We start from the raw sequence: 21,617 nt of genomic DNA on the forward strand, positions 1-21,617 counted from the left end.
CCGTCTTTTCAGTGGCTGACTTCCTCACTGGTCCCTGCACTTTACAAATCACACCCTCTTTATTATACTGAATGTACACATTTTACAAGTGTCATACCCAGGATTAGAAACCACAACCTATTCCACTGGAAGCAGACACCTTACTGTATAGGAAATATGAGAATTTTAACTATATGAAGATACTTCTCTGACAATTACACGTAACTTCATAAAGTTAGAATTCTCATGCTTCCTCTACAGGAGCAAATAGCTCCATCAGTAAAGTGTCTGCTGTCAGTGTAACACACACACACACACACACACACACACACACACACACACACACACACACACACACACACACCTTTGTCTTAATATAGGAAATAGGGGGGCACCAATATTTATCTTGCCTCTGGGCAACTGGGACGAACTTACGCCACTGCAAATACCACATATGTAAAGAGAGAAAAAAACACAATAGTGTAGAAATCCTTTTCATAGAATATCCAATATGTTTAACACATCTCACTCACAAAGTTCCCAGAAATTTCAGGCATATCAAGGTATCTTTATGTTCAAGATTTCCTCAAATAGACTCCACAAGAAATCCAAAATGGACCCAGCTTTCTTTGTGCTTTCAACCTGTAGGATATGTGTCAGAGTTGCCTCCGATACACATACAGCAGAGAGAGAGACCGATCGTGCAATATTCCCTTATACAAATAGGTTTTTTATTTTTACATAAATGCACTCACATGGTAAAGTAGAATAACAAGCATATCATATGTCTTTATCCTGCAATTCCCAAGAGGACACCACACTGGATTGCTGGGATGGTAGTTTACAGCAAGGTAAGTACGAGTCCCGGTTACCCACAGCTCAGCCTTCCAGGCAGTGTACAAACGGTGTGCAGGAATCCATCAGGATACAGAGGACATGATCCCGCTTAACGCGTCTCGGATTTAACCTCTTTCAAAAGTGGATAGTGCCCATGTAGCAATAGACCTGTTAGGTTCCTGGTGCTCAGAACAAGGGAGATGTTATGAAGTGAGTCCAGAGCACCAGGACGGAATGCTGGATTTGGTGAAATGGAACGGGAATAGCCCCTGGCACCCTACCTCTGTTGTTTTACCCGTGTTGTCAATTCACGCCTGCATGACTATGGTTTCTTGGGCCCATGGCAGCCGCGTTTGAAGGGCGGATTAGGTCTGCTCAACTCCGATGCCCCCTCAGGTCTTACAGAGAGACAAAGCGTGAACTGAGACAGGGTAATAACAAGGGGACCTCTAACTGAAACAACCAAAGCCAGGGGCTTCTTACTAGCCTAAAACCAAATGTATGTGCGGCTTGCCACCAAAGGAAAAGAACAACAAAGGAAATGCTGTCCACATGCCGACACAATACTTTTGTGTACCGGCGGTGACAGCATAAGCAGAACCATCTGCAAAACACCAGTGACAGGTATAACCAAGGAATACAGCGGCCTAGGCCAACGGACACGGCAGAGCCGCTACTCATGGAACCGGTACAAATACTGGTAAATGGACAGGAACCCCCAATGCTGCCGACACAGACTCTCAGAACTGGAGGACAGGCAGAATCCCAAACAACAGACCGGTGGACACCAAGAAGCTAGAAACTCGACCAGGCACAGGCAAAGCCACAGGACTTCTGGCCAGGAACGCTTCACGGCAGGACATGGGATCAGACACAGGAGCTGACACAGGAATCGACACAGGAACTGACACAGGAATCAACACAGGAAGCAGCTAGACTGACACTGCTAGACAGGAGCTCAGGAACTGGCAGGAACAAGCTCAGAACTCAAGCACTCTGGAAGACTGGAAACCTAGAAATATCACCAGCGTCTGTGAATTGCACGGAGCCAGCATATTACAGAGAGGCCTAATTAATTATGTTGTGCAGCTGCCCTGTTGCATGACTCCAAACTGACAAGATGCAATTAGCAGACAGGTGAGGCCAACCACATGTAAACAGGCTGCAATTACACAGACTCACCACTGACAGCAAACAATAATCTTCTAAACCAGAGCAAAGGGAAATCCTGGCCTGCAAGAGAACTATAAACATAAAATAGGAATGAACCACTACCTGTGGTTCATAACAGTATCCTCTCCTTAAGGGTGAGCTCCAAACACCCCATGACACCCACGGGGAACATAAACAGAAGTATAACATAAAATAGCTAACCGAAATGCAAAACAGGAATGAGCCACAGCCGTGGCTCATAACAAGACCTCCCTTATATACCCCCACAATTCGTGAAAAACAAAGTCAGCTGTGGAACAGTTTGTTAGAACATTCAAATCGTCGCTCTTCCGTTATCGTCACTTCTGGTCACATGGTCCGCGTCTTCCCAGGAACTCCCATCCAGCTCTCACACACTGCACTTACTGCTCAAATGCTAATCGTAACTTTCGGTCATGTGGGTCGCTATATCAATGAATTTCCGCCAAGTCGCTGTGTGTTGTAATACTTCTTTGCGGGTCAAGTGCGTTCCATATGGTCAGTTTCCATGACTTATATACATTTATCGACCACTTTCTGGAAGTCATCATAATTTATATTGTATAGCAGCAATTGAATATCTTAAGAGGCATATAAGAAAGATAAAAGATATAAAAAAATAATAATAAAAATATATAAAAATATATTCAGCCCCTCCCGCGAATGCCTCTGCCTGTCAATCAGGCAGATGCGATAGCATCTCACTGGGCTCCCGGGGTGTGCACGTGCAGTGCGCACTCCACAAAGTAATTCAGACTGCGATCGCTGCCGCTGTAGCGATACAGTCTTAATTACCCCTAAATTCTACTGGAGAGTCCAAATTTAAGTCTTAAAGGGTAATATAACATGGTTGCATAGGAAAAAAAATCCTGGATAAAGGTCTGATACTCCAAAATGGAGGCCAGTTTCCAGTGAAAGGGGATAAAATGGGCTGTGAATTGACACATAATGGATGACTAAGCCCCTCATCAAAGCCATCCTGATCTGGGGCTCAGAGACTCCGCTGTAGTCACACCAGATAGTGTATGTCTTCCACACTGAGTGATAGATCCCAGCCTTTGTAGGCTTTCAAGCTCTAAGCATAGTCTAAATGATTGAACAAAAAGACCACTTAATGATCATGGCTTCAAGTGTCATCCTATCAAAGCAGTGTGACTCAAACCAGGGTAAGGAAATTTTCCTAGGAGGGTGTATTCATAGAGGAAGATGCACAGGTGGTTCTTTTATCAAAGACCTAAGAACCACCTAAATATAAATCATAGAATTTAAATATTTGACTCCTTAAAATAGCTGTTTGTGGGGGCGTGGCCTAGCAAGCTAACCAAACGGACATTGACTCCAGGAGCTCCTGCTAGACCCAGACATACTACGGGTTTTATTCATTATTGGGGGCTCCCTCTACCACCACTGTCTCCTGATACCACCCCCCAGCTTGTGTGATAGAAGGGGATGAAGCTATGGAGCCGGAGGACTCTTATTTAGGGTCCTTGCGGGTTGTGGCCATCCCTTCACAGTGCAGCTGGGGACTGCATTTAGCCCTATGTCCCAGATTCGGTGCTTGGCAGAGCGGAACACCCTCACCATGGAGATCGGGAGCAGTGGCATCCACACTTGCAACGGGAGCCGCGGCAGTGCCTGTGACATCTCTCCCTGAGTCCCGGCGGCAGAAGTTGGTGCCTTCCGCGCTGGGCGGCTCCCACCTGTCTGATACTTGGAGCTCAGAGAGCCTGCAACAAGCACAGCACTTCTACTCCTCCTGGGACCTACCCACAGCTGTGGCAGTATACTGAGCGGCACCAGCGGGTCAGGCAGCTCCCTCCATCACCCGGCGAATGCGACCTCCATCCATCCAGTGCTGAGACCGGGGGCTAGAGTTTAGAGGAGACCAGGCCGTGAGCTCCAGGAGCAGAGCGCGGCCACAGTGGAACCCGCGGAATAGTCTGCCGACACCTGCCTCACCCATTTTGTAGTGGTCTCTCGCCCTGGGTCCCCCTGATATCACAGGACTATGATACAATCCTCTCTCTACACCCAGGACTGTCAGGTGAATTCTGTAGCAGCCATTTTACATTTACACCAGCATCATACAGTTTCCCTATCCTGCATAGTGCCAGTGCATTTATAGGGCAGCCTGCCCTGTTTATGCCATCTCCACCCTCCTGCCTGAGCCTCCTATACATCTGTCCTCTGTGCCATAGCTCACTCCGCTGTGAACTTCCTCCTATATAGCTTTGAGGTTGAAATCCCCTGCCCGCACTGCTGTTTCTTCACCTTACCCATTGGGCCTTCTCTGTTGAGAAGTGGATGCCATTCACTCCTTGAAGTCATCTCCGCTGTTGGTCTGACAGGATGTAATCACCTTTAAAAATGTGCCCTCACCGTGTCTCCCTGCAATCGTTTTAGCCAACACATCTACACACGTGGCATAGAAGCTATCTGCCGTTCTGAGGCCCCCACTCACCTTTTCGCTAATGTTATTTTTTCTTTTGACGGTACTACATTATGCCTCCAAAAAAGCATAAAGCTTCCAAATCAATTTCTCAAGTCGCCTTTTTTAAGCCTTCTCCTTATCGTAACACGTCTCAGGGGACTGGAGTCCCTGCCACCAAATCGGGCCCTTTGCCTAAGCCTTCCTCACCCATGACAGCCTTATCCTCACCTCATAATCCCCCTTCCTCGCCAAGTCTGGAGGACAGAGAAGCCTTAACGGTGGGCAACATGAAACTTTTGTTACACCAGTTTAAAGACAAAGTGGCATCTGAATTTTGTACTTTTTTGCAGTCTTGCCAAAGCTCTATTGAGGATTTAGGCGAGAGGACCGGACACCTGGAAACAAAGATGGGTAAGGTAGTGGGATCTCATAATACCCTTACCGACTCTCATGATACCCTTGAGGGAGAAGTGGCAGCTTTGCGGGATAAAGTGGCAGATTTAGAAAACCGCTCACGCAGAAACAACCTCAAGCTCAGAGGGTTCCTGAATCCATCTCTGATAGCAGCCTACATGACTATAATATCGAGATCTTTAAGAAGCTGCTACCTTCCGCTACCTCATCGGATCTGATATTGGACCATATTCATAGGGTTCCGAAGGCCCACAGTGCTCCCGAAGGGTCGTTGAGGGATGTCTTAATGAGAGTCCATTTTTTCCACATTAAAGAATCCTTGCTCAAGGCGGCTAGACCTTCTTCTGACATGGTGGAAGCTTTTGGCCTGCTTCAACTTTTTGGAGACCTATCACAGTACACCCTCATCAAGAGACACTCTTTTCAGCCCGTCACCATGGACCTTTGGAAAGCTAGTATCGTATATAGGTGGGGCTTCCCCACGCATTTACTAATTTCTTGAGAGAGCTCCACTATTGTCGTGTCTTCTGTGGAGGACGGTATGAGACTTCTGCACAAATGGAATTTACATGGAGATCACAAGACCGGCTCTCCTGACCCCCGACTTCAGCAGGACTGGTCTACAGTTGAGAAGTAGGGCCTAGCCTCTGATGTATCTTCCTTGCCAAGAATGGCCCTCACTGGGCTAGTGCTGTTTTTCATAAAGTCTTGCTACAAGAGTTTGTTACGAACATTGACTTAACTAATTACCATCATTGAGTTATTATCTGGCTATAATCATTTATTCACTGTTTAATGTTGCTTTTCAGATGCTGGATTTACGTACTATGTTTCATTTTTGTCTCCCTATTGCAATCACTGAGCTATTTTGTTAGTCCTAGGACTCAGTGACCTTTTCAAAATAGCATGTCTATGCAGACTTGACTTTATCTGTTCTTTAAGCAATGTGACCAAGTGGTTACCATTTTCTTATTTTCTGGTTATTTGATTGTGAAGAGGTTGGCCACTAAACTCTCTACTTTGTAGTGTGAGGTGCTGGATGTTTTGGCGCCTTACTATGACTCTGTATCTTTACGGAATCCACTCTTTCTAGATTTTTCTATTTTCATCTTTTCTCCCCTTGTATGTTTCCCTCTTGTGTCTTGTCTCCCCTATGTTCATTGTTCTGATAGGTCACCGTGTTCAGGATACGGTAGTTTCTTTAATTGCACCTCTTGGTTCAAGCAGTCAGCCCGCTTCCCGGTAATTCAGTTATGGTTAAATTGGTGTCACTGAATGTTAAGGGATTGAATTCCCCACAGAAACGTAAATTGGCTCTATCCTGCTTCTATAAAATGAAAGCGAATGTTGTCGCTAATCAAGAAACTCACTTTAGGAAACTAGACCTCCCCCCTTGATTTTATGATAATTGCTTCCCTACTTGTTACATGGCTAACGGCCCCACAAAAAAGGCAGACGTTGCGATACTAATTTCCCTAAGCTGTTCTTTCAACCTAGAATCCCAAATAGTAGACCCCGAAGGTTGGTACCTCATATTATTAGGACAACTTGAAAACACTATGGTCACCTTGGTCTCTCGCTATGCACCAAATTCTGATCAACTTCCGTTTTGCAGGAAATTATGCTCCTTAATATAGAACCATGCTAAAGGGGCCATTATAATATTGGGAGATTTCAACTTGGTTGTTGACCCGTATATGGGTAGATCTCGCCCCACTAGAAGTACTTTAACTAGGACTAGGATCACCTCAGAAAAGAACTCTGGATTCGCCATTTACTTGGAGAGTATGATCTCTATGACTAAACATCCTACGGTTAGGGACTATTCTTTTTACTCACATGTCCACTCCTCGTACTCTAGAATTGACCTTGTCTTGACTGGTAAGGAGTCGTTATCGACGATTAGGAAAATAATCATATTGCCGATGACCTGGTCCGACCACTCCCCACTATTGGTAGTATGGGACCTAGGAGCTCGTAAAGTATCTCCAGGTCCCTGGAGGCTAGGGAATTTCTTACAAAGTCATCCAGAAGCCTTTCTTGCCATACAACATTCTATACAGATATATCTAGATACTAACAAGCCGGAGGATACCTCGATCTTTAATAACTGGTCCTCCTTTAAAGCGGTAGTACGGGGGTCAGCCATTCAGGCAGCTTCACGGCTTAAACATTCTCAAAATGCTGAACGATTGTTGGCTGAAAGTGAAGCTGCCAAACTTGAAATGACGCAAAAGGCTAATCCACAAAATAGAAATGTTTTTAAGCTTTTGCTTGCCGCTAGGGAGAAGGTGAATGTTTTCTCTCTTCAGGACATGCAACGCAATTATGCATGACTGTACCAAAGATTTTATGTATTTGGAAATAAGGCGGGTTGACTTTTGGCCCGGAAATGACGAGGTAGGCGAGCTAAGGCCAGAATTCATTATATTTGTTCCTCTACGGCAGTGTTTCCCAACCCCGGTCCTCAAGGCACACTAACAGTCCTGGTTTTAGTGAAGGCCAGGCTTGAACACAGATGACTTAATTAGTACCTCAGTTATTTTGATTTAATCATCTGTGCTGAAGTCTGGATATCACTAAAACGTGCACTGTTGGTGTGTCTTGAGGACCGCGGTTGGGAATGCTTGCTCTACAGGCTCCAGAGTATGTGACCCTTATGATATAGCAAACACCTTTGCAGAGTATTACTCCCAACTTTACAATTTATAGTTGGATCCGGCTACTCCTCAGCACATGGAGGCTTAAATCCAGTCCTTTTTGAATAAACTTTCCCTCCAGATGCTGGACTCCGCGGCCTGCCTGTCACTCAGCTCCCCTTGGACTATAACTGAACTAGATGCAGCTATTGGTGATCTCCTGCGAGATAAAGCACCTGGCCTGATGGATTTCCATCCAATTTCTATAAAACTTATAAAGCGGATTTGGCACCAGAGCTGTTGACCATCTTTAATGAGGCATCCGATGTTGGGACGTTCCCGAGGGAGATGCTTGAAGCACAAATAGTTGCTATCCATAAGCCAGGTAAAGCTCCCACATCTGTCCAAAATTACCATCCTATAGCTCTGTTAAACACAGACATAAAGCTTTTTGCGAAGCTTATCGCTAATCGCCTCTGTCCCTTATTACCTTCCCTCATAGCTGATCAGGTTGGTTTTGTCCCAGGCAGGCAGGCCCCAGATAATACTCGGAAAATTTACAACGTCATGGAGTATTGTAATGCTCATAAAACACCCCTATTGATCCTTTCATTGGATGCCGAAAAGGCATTCGACAGACTCCATTGGGGTTATCGGAGATCTGTTCTTCGTAAATTTGGAATCTTTGGGAGGTTTTTGGACTCTATTTTTGCCTTGTACTCCACTCCTTCTGCAAGGGTGTTTATTAATGGGTGTCTGTCGGGTAGGTTTGATATACTGAATGGCACTAGACAGGATTGCCCCTAGTCACCCCTCATTTTCGCTCTAGCTATCGAGCCCCTGGCCGAGACCATTAGAACTGATGCGACAGTTACAGGTCCCGAGATAGGAGGATTGAGTCACAAGATCAACCTTTTCGCAGATGACATCTTGCTCTGTTTGACCCTCCCTGACTCCTCCCTTCCCGCCCTCCATACTATACTGGATATATATTCCAGAATATCTTACTATAAATTAAATACTTCCAAAACGGAAGCTCTACCGCTCCATACCCCGCCGCATGCACTGGCTTTACTCAAGGACAGATACAGATATGCTTGGCAAGTGAGATCTATTAAGTATTTGGGTATTCTTCTTTCACTAGACACGGATTTGTATGATTGCAATTATGCACCTTTGAAAAATTTATTAAAGAATGGTCCCTCCATGAAATCTCTTGGCTAGGGCATATTTCTGCATCTAAGATGGTATTGCTACCTAAACACCTCTACTTGTTTTGGGCTATCCCCCAAAGCTTCCCCAAACTTTGCTGTGTCAGATCTAATAAAATCATGTCTTGCTTTATTTGGAAGGGGTCTAAACCCTGCATAGCTAGGCAGGTTTTGACTTTACCCAAGAATTTTGGTGGTGTAGCCTACCCTGGCTTGGAGGCATACCACTCCGCCTGTCTTCTAGACCAGGCTAGGGACTGGTTTGCTATGCACCACCCCAAACCATGGGTACTTATTGAATGATCTTTTTTGAGATTGATTAACATAATAGATCTCTTCCTGCTGCCTATCCACGGCGTTCCAAAATTACAAGGCCCTGGAGAAGCAGTTAGATGTACTTTAAAGCTCTGGCATTTAGTGGTAACGTCTGACCCAACTATTTCGCTGCCAGCAGCTGATCTTTCTGTTAGAACTATTGCCTGTACTATTCCCAATCTCACACTGGACGCTTGGATAGATGCTAGAATTGTGAATTTGAAGGATCTCTGCTCTGAAGGAGGTTTAGTACCTTTCTCTCGCCTACAATTCCATTTTGATATACCGAAACATGATTTCTTTAAGTACTTACAAATACGCCACTGGCTCCATTCTTGTACTAGTAAGTTTGGAAGTCCCTCTCCCCTCCCTGCTCCTTTATATTCTAGGTTCTCTTCCCCTGGACATAGGGGTGGGACGTCTAGATGGTATCAGTACATTGTCCTTCTGACTAAAACGGGTAAGATACCTTCGCAGATTAAATGGGAAAGAGACCTCTCTATAGTTCTCCGAGAGGAGGAGTGGGACACTATTTCCTTAATGTGTTTCAAGATTTCTACCAACATTCCGAAATGTTTTATAAATTATGCCACAGTGCGTACTTCCCTCCACAGCAGCTTCATAGTACTTGGCCCTCGATATCCCAACTCTGCTGGAGAAATTGTGGACATGTGGGCACTATCTTACACATTTTGGGGGAAACTTGATCCTGGGGCCACTGTGGACAGAAGTGTTCTCTCTTTTGCGGGAAGTCCTGGGTGTGGAGGTGCCATTGGACCCAGTGTTTGCCTTACTTCACTATTCAACATATACCCTACTGAACTGCGATAGGAATGTTGCTGGTCACATCTTACTATCCACTAAGGCAACAATAGGTCATCGCAGTCAATACCCACCATCCAGACTATCATTAATAATACCCACAAGCATTTCTTATTCGAAACAGCAGGGGGTGTGTACTCTATATCGCCTCCCTCAATTCATAGGAATTGGTTGAAATCGAGGGAATTCTGGGTAAGGCAGGGACATGCTATGACTATTAGTGACTCCACAGATTTGTCACTTTTAAAATCCCCACAATCTGATACTAACCAATTGTAACAGTTATTTCTTTTCTACCCCTATGTACCAATACCTGGATATGCCGTTCCCATGGACACATATATTGCAGTATTTTACATCTGTCTATTTGTTTCCCCTTCTGTGTCAGTTTTTCTTCTGATCCTCCTATTTGCGTTATTTGCTGTTGTTTCATTTTTGTTTTTCTGTTTTGTTTTTTTGTTTGATGCCAAGGTTATGAGTACACAGTTGGCGAATTGAGCACTCTTCCCCAGTGCTATTGTGTTATGTAAATTTCCGCTGTTTACTCAATTCTGTTATCTTATGTACAATTTATGTAAGTACTTTTATTCTTGGTTCCTGTGTATCTGGAACTTCATAAAAACATTATTTAAAAATAAAAAAAAAGTCGTTTGCATATATAACCACTAGACCAGCTCATGACATTCATTCCACAATTAAAATCAAGTTTTGTTCTTCCCAACACTGATGCAAAATTCCCCTCAAATGTGTTGCACTTGCAGATTGCTTTGCTTTCACCCTTTGTCCTGTTTATCACAAACCAGCTCCATGGGGTTTAAGTCTGAAGATTGTGTTGGCTTTTACTTGATTTTAAACCTACAATGGCTATTTTCTTTTCCATGAGTTAGTTCTGAAATAACCTGGAGGCATATATTGGGGCATTATCTTGCTGTAGGCAGACTCCATGTCCAACTAATTGTAGACCAGAGGGTATTGCATTGAGTTGCAAAATGCAGTGATAGTCCTTATGGTTCAGGGTACCAGTCACTCTGTGCAAGTCACCATCTAAGGATCCAGATCACAATGTGTTTTCCAGTCTCTAAAACACATTTAGTAGAATCCTTTCTGCTAAGCTAGCTGATCTCTTTAATACATTTAGGGATGCTGCTTATTTTGGGTAGGCCACCATACCCATAAAAGGTAAGAATCTGACTTTATGCAGCAGTTACATACCAATCTCTATCCTTAATGTTGACCTCAAGATATCTGCAAAGATGACTGCCATCAGATTACCTGTTTGCCTCAATTTATTCACCTTGATAAGGTGGGTTTTGTCCCAGAAGTGATGGTCCCGATTCATCAAAATCCTTTAAGTTCCCATCTCTAATATAGCCTGAGATGCTGTAAATGTATGGTCACATTCATAGATTTATGTCCTGGGATCCTTTGCTCTTTGTGGGGAATATCTGACTTGCATCTCTGCTATCCATCACAATTCCTTAGCATTTGTCCAAGTTAAAGGCTCCTTGTCCGAACCCTCTCTAATGGCAAATGTCAAGGTTGCCCTCTTTCCCATCTAATGTTTGCCCTTATTACGGAACCCTTGGCTGCCTATTTGTGCTAGAACACTATGAATATCAGGGTTCTAGCACCTGGGGACATAAAATTGCCCTTTATGCCAATGAGGTTTTAATGTCTCTCTCTAATCCCCTGACATCTCTCCTGAAATATATTTAATGAACTTCATCTATTTGGCTCCTACTCTAACTTTCAAATCAACCCTGATAAAACCAATGTTTTACATTTCTTTTTCTCTCTCTGTTTACAAAGAAATTTCTTGCCCTTAGTTTCCAATTTACATGGCAGTCCTCCCAATTTCACTATTTAGGCATTTTGGTTATTAATCACTGTTCTGCTCTTTCTAAAGCTAATTACATCCCATTCCATCCTGGAATAAACCATTTATTTCATGGACTTTTCACATAGTGGCCATTAAAATAAACCTTCTCCCCATTCTGCTTTACTTATTTTAGATGAACCTTTGCCTCCCTGCAGTATCTGGATAGCTCTTTTATATGGACTGGTAAGTGACTACGGCTTAGGATGTCTGTACTTCAGCATCCCACCCTTGGTGGGTCCTAGGAGCCCACTATCATCCTATTAGCCTCTCTCTAATGATTTGGCAGAGATGTACAGATGTAGCCATGCTCATCGTTGCCGCTGCTGCCCCATACAGGAGTCCTAGTTGCGCCATACAAAAAGCGCAGGTTGGCGAAGTAAGGCATGATAAGGAACAAGAGGATCCACTGCATGCAATACACAGTTTCACCACTGGGTGGCAATTGTTCCACTAATGAAAATTACAGTACAGTGCTGAATAACAGCAGATGGATATGTCACTACAGAATACTGAACACTGTAGCAAGCCCTGACAAGCGGGCCAGTGCACATTAAATGTAGTAGTTCTGTTTGAATACATAAATACTGCAGGTTGGAGTTTGAAATCACCAGAATAGCAGGCACCCAGTGATAACATGTCATACAACTGAAAGTTCTCCTAGTGTGCTGCATCAAATGATCCCTACATTAAGTAGAAATTTGTATCCCCAAACAACTCCTCACCCTTGTAAGGCAAAACTTCCATGTGCCTTTTAGAGTCTGCATCCCCTGTCCACTGCCGAGTTCATAAACCCCTCCTGGCAGAAATGGACATTGCACTTATTTTTGATGCCAGCCAGCAGATATCCCTCTGTGCATCTCTCATGTATAAGACTGCGTCTTTAATATGCTCTACAGTTAGCAATATAGTGTCCCTGTCTAAGGTATCAATATTTTCTGACAGGGAATCCGACCACGCAGCTGCAGCACTGCACATCCATGCTGAAGCAATAGCCGGTCTCAGTATAATACCTGAGTGTGTATAAACAGACTTCAGGATAGCCTCCTGCTTTCTATCAGCAGGCTCCTTTAGGGCGGCCGTATCCGGAGACAGTAGTGCCACCTTCTTTGACAAGCGTGTGAGCGCTTTATCCACCCTAGGGGATGTCTCCCAACGTGACCTATCCTCTGGCGGGAAAGGGTACGCCATTAGTAACTTTATAGAAATTACCAGTTTCTTATCGGGGGAAGCCCACGCTTCTTCACACACCTCATTTAACTCATCAGATGGGGGAAAAACCACTGGTAGTTTTTTCTCCCCAAACATAATACCCTTTTTTGTGGTACCTGGGGTAATATCAGAAATGTGCAACACATTTTTCATTGCCGTAATCATGTAACGGGTGGCTCTATTGGAATGTACGCTAGTCTCATCATCGTCGACACTGGAGTCAGTATCCGTGTCGACATCTGTGTCTGCCATCTGAGGTAGCGGGCGTTTTAGAGCCCCTGATGGCTTTTGAGACGCCTGGGCAGGTACGAGCTGAGAAGCCGGCTGTCCCACATCTGCTATGTCGTTAATCCTTTTATGTAAGGAATTGACACTGTCACGTAATTCCTTCCACACATCCATCCATTCAGGTGTCGGCCCCGCGGGGGGGACATCACATTTATCGGCACCTGCTCCGCCTCCACATAAGCCTCCTCATCAAACATGTCGACACAGCAGTACCGACACACCGCACACACACAGGGAATGCTCTGACTGAGGACAGGACCCCACAAAGTCCTTTGGGGAGACAGAGAGAGAGTATGCCAGCACACATCAGAGCGCTATATAATGTAGGGATTCACACTATACATACAGTGATTTTTCCCTATATAGCTGCTATTAATATACATATACTGCACCTAAATTTAGTGCCCCCCCTCTCTTTTTTACCCTATGAAGTCTGGAAACTGAAGGGGAGAGCCTTGGGAGTGTCCTTCCAGTGGAGCTATGAGAGGAAATGGCGCCAGTGTGCTGAGGGAGATAGCCCCGCCCCTTTCTCGGCGGCTATTCTCCCGCTTTTTTATGGAATATTTGGAAGGGGATTTTACACATATATAGTCTTAATTACTATATTATGTGTTATTTTGCCAGTAAGGTACTCTTATTGCAGCCCCAGGGCGCCCCCCCCAGTGCCCTGCACCCATCAGTGTCCGGAGTGTGTGGTGTGCATGGGGAGCAATGGCGCACAGCTGCAGTGCTGTGCGCTACCTTAATGAAGACCGAAGTCTTCTGCCGCCGATTTCCAGGAACATCTTCTTGCTTCTGGCTCTGCAAGGGGGACGGCGGCGCGGCTCCGGGACCGGACGACCGAGGCTGGGCCTGTGTTCGATCCCTCTGGAGCTAATGGTGTCCAGTAGCCTAAGAAGCCCAAGCTAGCTGCAAGCAGGTAGGTTCGCTTCTCTCCCCTAGGTCCCTCGTAGCAGTGAGTCTGTTGCCAGCAGATCTCACTGAAAATAAAAAACCTAAATATAACTTTCTTTTCTAAGAGCTCAGGAGAGCCCCTAGTGTGCATCCAGCTCAGCCGGGCACAAAATTCTAACCGAGGTCTGGAGGAGGGTCATAGAGGGAGGAGCCAGTGCACATCAGGTAGTCCTAAAGCTTTCTTTAGTTGTGCCCAGTCTCCTGCGGAGCCGCTATTCCCCATGGTCCTTACGGAGTCCCCAGCATCCACTAGGACGTCAGAGAAATAGTGTTAAGAAATTAATAAGTTAAAAGTGTTAATAGAATGTAAAAGGTATGCCACACTAAGGCCAAGATGAATAACACACCTAAACTGTTATGTACTGGATAAGGTGAATATGTTCAACATAAAGTGGTAATTGGTTACCATGTCTTCAAACTATCTATTACTATAGATATGTGTAACGAAGATCTCTGAATTCTGTTATCATGTGGAATTTATATCTGGTTACGGTTATCATTCAGGGTGCTGGGGGAAACAAATGCCTTTTTTTCTTGCTTAGAAATACCCCTCCCTTTCGAGCACCTGAATGATATCACTAAGCTAATTGAGCATCTACCAATATATATGTCTGTTATGACCCAACAGTGCCAGATACAGACATGACCCCACAGTGCCAGATATGCCCCCCCAGTGCCATGTGCCCACAGAGCCAGATATGCCCCCACAGTGCCAGATATGACCCACATTGCAGATATGCCCCCACTGACCCATGTGCCCACAATGCCAGATATGCCCCCATAGTAGATCTCATCATTGCTGTGTGGTGAGCGCAGAGCGCGCTTCTCCTGCCTGCCGCCCTGCTTTTCAGTCTGATCTCCGGCGGTGACGGCAGCGTGTATGGCTCAAATCAGGCGCCGGTCCGCGAGCTCTCATTGGCTAACGAACCGGCGCCTGATTTGAGCAATACACTCCGCCGTCACTGCCGGAGACCAGACAGAGGGACAGGGCGGCAGGCAGGAGAGGCGCGGCTTCGGGTGGCTGGGCGGAGGATCGCGATCGACCAGTCGATCGCCATCAACTGTTTGGCCACCCCTGCCCTAGAAGATAAACACTCACACACACACACACCTATCTGACCAGTATATGTTTCTGGGAGTGATAATAAGATGAACAACACACCTAAACTGATATGTACTGGATAAGGTGAATATGTTCAACATAAAGTGGTGATTGGTTACCCTGTCTTCAAACGATCTATTACTACAGATATTTGACGTCCTGGGAAGGACAATAAAATAAATATGTCTGAGATCGTTAGGACTTTAAGAGGCTCTCTCAACGGATAAAATTAGATCAGTGTGATGCATGAGATATAGATAACGAGTGATCATATATGACCATATAGGACATTAATATACTCACTACATATGAGCAAATAGGACACACTTTATTTTCTTTGAACTCTGATATATTTATAAGAAGTTAATCCAGTAACATCGAGTGCGCAGAACATTTACTTTTAATCACGATTTCTTTCTTATTTACACGTATTCTATCTCCCTTTTAATATTCGCTGGTTTTATTATATATTGTAATAAAAGTTATATTTTATCTTATATCCATAACTGTGCACCACCATAGGGCAATCTTTTTCTCCTTTTTTCTACTGTATAGTTACATTGCCTGTGGTAGCACCCCCCAAAAAATAATTATTGCTGAACATGATTGTTATTAGATATTAAAAACGGGGGTCACCCATGTGATATAGACACACCTGTGCGGCCAGTTTCCATATAGCGAGAAAGAGTAAGCCTAAGCAAACAAGCCTCTGACAGGGGACTAGCTTGTAATAGGGGCAGGTTCTCTCATGTCTACCCCAGTGGCGAACGCAGGATTTTTCTTGGGGTTTGGGGTTCCATGTGATTACATTTATACAGTACATCATCCATACACACACCTATATAGCATACAGACACACACACCTCCCACTCACCAAGCAGAAGAAGGATCAGCTGCAGTCAGGACAAGGCCCCATTCTATTAGGCTCCGCCCCAAAAAATGCCGTGATTCGCGGGTCTTCCTTGAAGCGGATAATGGGACCGCTGTGGCTATGCTAGCAGCTCTGAGTAGATGCCGGGACCTGGAGGATCTCACACAGACTCCTCCAAACTGCAGGCTTCTGATAGGTGTGACACGACAAGCTATTCTGTAAGCATGGTGAGGGACATGCTGCTGGGGGCAGGGGTGTATGCAGCTTTAGGTCCCACAGTCCAACTACCGGCTCCCCGTTCAGGCCCCGCCCCCATTCATTCCGAGTTCGCTCATGCGCAGTCCGTTTTCTGAGGGGGAGGGAAGGTTGCAGTGGGAATCTGGGAGCTGCCATTCAATATGCGGGGCAGCGGGGGACTCAAGCAAAATACGGGAGGGTAGGTAAGTCTGCTGTATATGTATAATTATACAGCAGGGACTCTGTCCTAAGTTATACACATGATACGCTGGATACTATATACCAATAACATCTATCTCTATATATACTGTATATGTATAATGTGCAGTGTTATTATACAGCAGGGACTCTGTCCTAGGTTATACACATGATACGCTGGGGACTATATACCAATAACATCTATCTCTATATATACTGTATATGTATAATGTGCAGTGTTATTATACAGCAGGGACTCTGCCCGAGGTTTTACAGATGATGCACTAGGGACTATATACCAATAACATCTATCTCTATATATACTGTATATGTATAATGTGCAGTGTTATTATACAGCAGGGACTCTGTCCTAGGATATACACATGATACGCTAGGGACTATATACCAATAACCTCTATCTCTATATATACTGTATATGTATAATGTGCAGTGTTATTATACAGCAGGGACGCTGTCCTAGGTTATACACATGATACGCTGGGGACTATATACCAATAACATCTATCTCTATATATACTGTATATGTATAATGTGCAGTGTTATTATACAGCAGGGACTCTGCCCTAGGTTTTACAGATGATGCACTAGGGACTATATATCAATAACATCTATCTCTATATATAATCTGTGTAGTGCAGTGATATTATATAGCAGGGACACGGTCCCATCAGCATAGAGGTGGTATTGGAAGTTAAAAGAACTAATGAGTTCACCTAAAGAGGACGTATAGAGAGAGAAAAGAAGAGGACCAAGAACAGAGCTTTGGGGGACACCAACAGTTAGTGGAAGTGGGGGGGAGGTAGCATCATGAGAGGAGACAGAGAAGGAACGATCAGAGAGGTAGGAGGATAGCCAGGAGAGGGCAGTATCACGCAGACCAAGAGAGTGAAGGATTTGCAGAAGGAGAGGGTGGTCCACAGTGTCAAAAGCAGCAGAGAGGTCAAGAAGAATAAGCAGAGAGTAGTGGCCCTTAGATTTAGCTGCATGGAGGTCATTGCAGACTTTTGTGAGGGCAGTTTCAGTGGAGTGGAGAGAACGGAAACCAGACTGGAATGGGTCAAGCAGTGAGTGAGAGGAAAGAAAGGCAGTGAGGCGATTATATACAATACGCTCAAGAAGTTTGGAGGCAAAGGGGAGGAGAGAGATGGGTCGATAGTTGGAGAGAGTGTTAGGATCAAGGGTAGGTTTTTTAAGAATAGGGGAGACAAGAGCATGCTTGAAGGCAGAGGGGACAGTGCCTGATGAAAGGGAGAATTTGAGAAGGTGGGCAAGATGGGAACAGGCAGAAGGGGAGAGGTAGCGGAGGAGGTGGGAGGGGATAGGGTCGAGCGGGGAGGTTGTGGGGGGGGAGGAACGGATGAGGGCCATGACTTCCTCGCCAGATACATGGGAGAAAGATGTCAGAGTTGGTAAGAGGGAAGGGGAGGGGTGGCAAGGGATGGGTGGTGGCTGGTTGCTGGTCTGGTGGGAAGTGATATCCTGACATATGGAGTCAATCTTGGATGTGAAATAAGTGGCAAAGTCAAAAGCAGACAATGAGGAATGGAGAGGAGGTGGTGGTGGGCAGAGGAGGGAGTTAACAGTGGCAAAGAGGCGCCGGGGGTTGGAAGACTGTGTAGAAATGAGGATTTTGAAGTATGATTGTTTAGCAAGGGAAAGGGCAGTACTGAAGGATGAGAGCATGAATTTGAAATGGAGGAAGTCTGCTTTAAAGCGTGATTTCCTCCACTGTCGCTCGGCAGTACGTGAGCATTTTTGTAGGTATCTGGTGCATTTGGTGTCCTAGGGTTGAGGTATTGATCTGCGAGGGTGAATAGTGGTTGGCGGAGCAACAGAGTCAAGGGCAGAAGAAAGAGATGCATTGTATATGGAAGTGGCTTGTTCAGGGCATGTGAGAGAGAGAAGAGGAGAGAGAAGGGAGTCAAACAGGGAGGGATGAGGTGTCAATAGCCTCAATGTTACGCTTTGTGATGGTAGCCTTAGGAGGGAGAGACGGGGAAGCAAAGATAGATAAGTTGAATGAGAGCAAGTGGTGGTCAGAGAGGGGAAAAGGGGATTGGAGAAATCAGAAATATCACAGCGGTGAGTGAAAACCAGATCCAGTGAGCTCCTGTTCACATGGAAGGGGGAGGTGGTCCACTGGGAGATACCAAGTGAAGAGGTGAGGTTAAGGAGTTTAGAGGCAGGTGATTTTGTGGGGTTATCGATAGGGATGTTGAAATCACCTAGAATAATGGAGGGAATGTCAGAAGAGAGGAAGTGAGGTAGCCAGGAAGCAAAGTTGTCGAGGAATTTGGAGGAAATGCCAGGTGGACGGTAATTTACAGCAACTCGAAGATTAGTAGGTTGGTAGAGGCGAATTGCATGGACCTCAAATGTAAAGAATGTAAGAGAAGGTTCTGGAGGTATAAGTTGGTATGTGTAGCTTGAGGGTAAAAGGATCCCAACACCACCCCCATGGCGACCCCCGGGTCGGGGTGTGTGTGAGAATGTGAGGCCCCCAGCAGAGAGAGCAGCAGGAGAAGTAGTGTCATGAGGAGTAATCCAGGTTTCTGTAATGGCCAGGAGGTGCAGGGAGTTGGAAATGAAAAGGTCATGAGTGGGGGCCAGTTTGTTGCAAATAGATCTGGCATTCCAGAGTGCACAGGATAGGGGGTATGAGTTTGTGGGAGAGATGTGAATGAGATTAGCAGGATTGCTGTAGCGTTGAGGTAGGAGTAATTTGGAAGGAGAGGATAAAGAGGGTGTGATGATGGTGCTGGGGCCTTGACTAGGAAGGGAGACTGCATGCGTGAGACAGGGAGGGAGTGCAGTTTGATACTGGTGGAGGAGAGATGAGGAGACAGGCAGAGGAGGGAGAGAGCAAGGTTGACTGGTGGGGTATAAATGGTGTGAAGGGGCAGAAGTGAATTGCAATGGGGAAACAGAAGAGGGAGGAGAGGAGGAGGCAGACAGAGGAGAGGAGAGAGGATGAGATGTAGGAGACTGGGAGAGAGGGATAGAGGTGGTAACAGGGGACAGAATAAAGGATTAGAAGGACAATGAGTAATGGGGGTTGCCAGCCTGGCCATAGTGTGGACGGTGTGTAAACTGGTAGTAAAATGAGAATAGGAGGAGGAGTGGTGGCTGTATGAGAGAGCAGTGAGGTTTGCAGAATGAAATACGATTTGCAAGTATTTAAAATTATGTTAATATCTACAGATTACCAGTAAATCAAATATTTGTTGATGTTAGTTGGAAAATACACAGTGTTTGCAAACCACAAGTCAGTGTTACTTCATCAAATATGCTTCTCAATAAAACATTTGTTTTCCAGGTATTTGCAGGGTCAGAGTAAAAGTTGTATTGCAGGTTTTTTTGCAGAAAGTGAATGTATAGTTTCCGGGTAGGTGAGGTTTGGAGAATAATAGGTGTGTACATACATTTGTAGCTGCAGTCCAAGTTTTGGTGGATTGTGATGATTTATTTGATTTTGTTTGGAGTTTCCATGCAGTTTCCATCCAGTTAAAGTCCAGTATAAGTCCCAGACGAATCCCTTAGAAATTTTCTCCCTTTGATATCTTTCACCACACAATGATTCATCTACGCTAATTCAGCTAAACTACACACTAATATAAAGCCCAAACATGTGTATGTAAGCAAATTGATTGATTGGACCCTCCCCTAGCCCATCACCCATTTGGAGCAATAAAACTTAAACAAACAAATGATGTGTAGGGATGAAACCATTACACATTCCCCAAATAACTACAAATAAAACTTGAATAAATCTGCTAATATTTAATACACTAGACATACCTATGGCTAGGCATTCATGATATTCCTATATGATAATTAGCAGACTCAGTACAGCTTGCTGGACTATATACCAATAACATCTCTCTCTATATATACTGTATATGTATAATGTGCAGTGTTATTATACAGCAGGGACGCTGTCCTAGGCTATACACATGATACACTAGGGACTATATACCAATAACCTATATCTCTATATATACTGTATATGTATAATGTGCAGTGTTATTATACAGCAGGGACGCTGTCCTAGGTTATATACATGATACGCTAGGGACTATATACCAATAACATCTATCTCTGTATATACTGTATATGTATAATGTGCAGTGTTATTATAGAGCAGGGACACTACCCTAGGTTATACACATGGGGGGTAATTCCAGGTTGATCACAGCAGGAAATTTTTTAGCAGTTGGGCAAAACCATGTGCACTGCAGGGGGGGCAGATATAACATTTGCAGAGAGAGTTAGATTTGGGTGGGTTATTTTGTTTCTGTGCAGGGTAAATACTGGCTGCTTTATTTTTACACTGCAATTTAGATTTCAGTTTGAATACACCGCACCCAAATCTAACTCTCTATGCACATGTTATATCTGCCTCCCCTGCAGTGCAGATGATTTTGCCCATTACAGAAATATTTTGCTATTGCAATCAGGTCTGAATTAAGCCGCTTATGCAGTAAGGATTTCTATTTCTGATATAAAGCAGTTTCTGCGAGAGAGATTTTGCTTTTGCGATCAGGTCTGAATTAGGGCCTAGGTCCCATGTGTGGGGAGCTGGTCACACATACCATATGGTGCCCACAGATGGCTCTCATACACCAGGCACATCGCTCACCTCACTGCCGGTCACCGTCACCTCCTCTCCCGCCGCCTCCACTGAAATGTGTTGTGTCCAATGTTGCTAACTTTAAAATAAAAACAAGCAGCCGATGTGCGAAAAACAAGCCCAGCACCAGCGTCCTCTCTCCACACACACAGGAAACTTCTCCTCCCCCCTCCTTCCCCTAATCCATGTCCTCCACTCTGAGCTCACACAGAGGCTCTCTCTCACTTCCTGATTGCATTAACTCCTTCAGCTCCTGAAGTGGTGACAGCCCCATAGTAAAGCAGGATAAGTCGACAATGTTTGGGTTGACAGTCACTATGTCTGACAAGGTTACTAATTCTAATAATGTGCCTCCACCCAAGCTATTGCTCTAATAACATGACAGGCTG

At 44.9% G+C, this 21,617-nt stretch overlaps 1 protein-coding gene across 2 annotated transcripts in view; it reads right to left on the bottom strand.

Annotated features, from left to right (window-relative positions):
• LOC134936082 (oocyte zinc finger protein XlCOF7.1-like) overlaps positions 1-21,390 on the bottom strand; it is an 84,604-nt gene extending 63,214 nt beyond the window's left edge. For both annotated transcript variants that reach the window (XM_063930990.1, XM_063930989.1), the window contains exon 1: positions 21,238-21,390. The gene's annotated coding sequence lies outside the window, so the exon portion shown is untranslated. The remainder of the gene's footprint in view (positions 1-21,237) is intronic.
• Positions 21,391-21,617: the final 227 nt, after the last annotated feature.

The sequence above is a fragment of the Pseudophryne corroboree genome, chromosome 6 (genome assembly GCF_028390025.1).
Source record: "Pseudophryne corroboree isolate aPseCor3 chromosome 6, aPseCor3.hap2, whole genome shotgun sequence".
NCBI lineage: Eukaryota > Metazoa > Chordata > Amphibia > Anura > Myobatrachidae > Pseudophryne > Pseudophryne corroboree.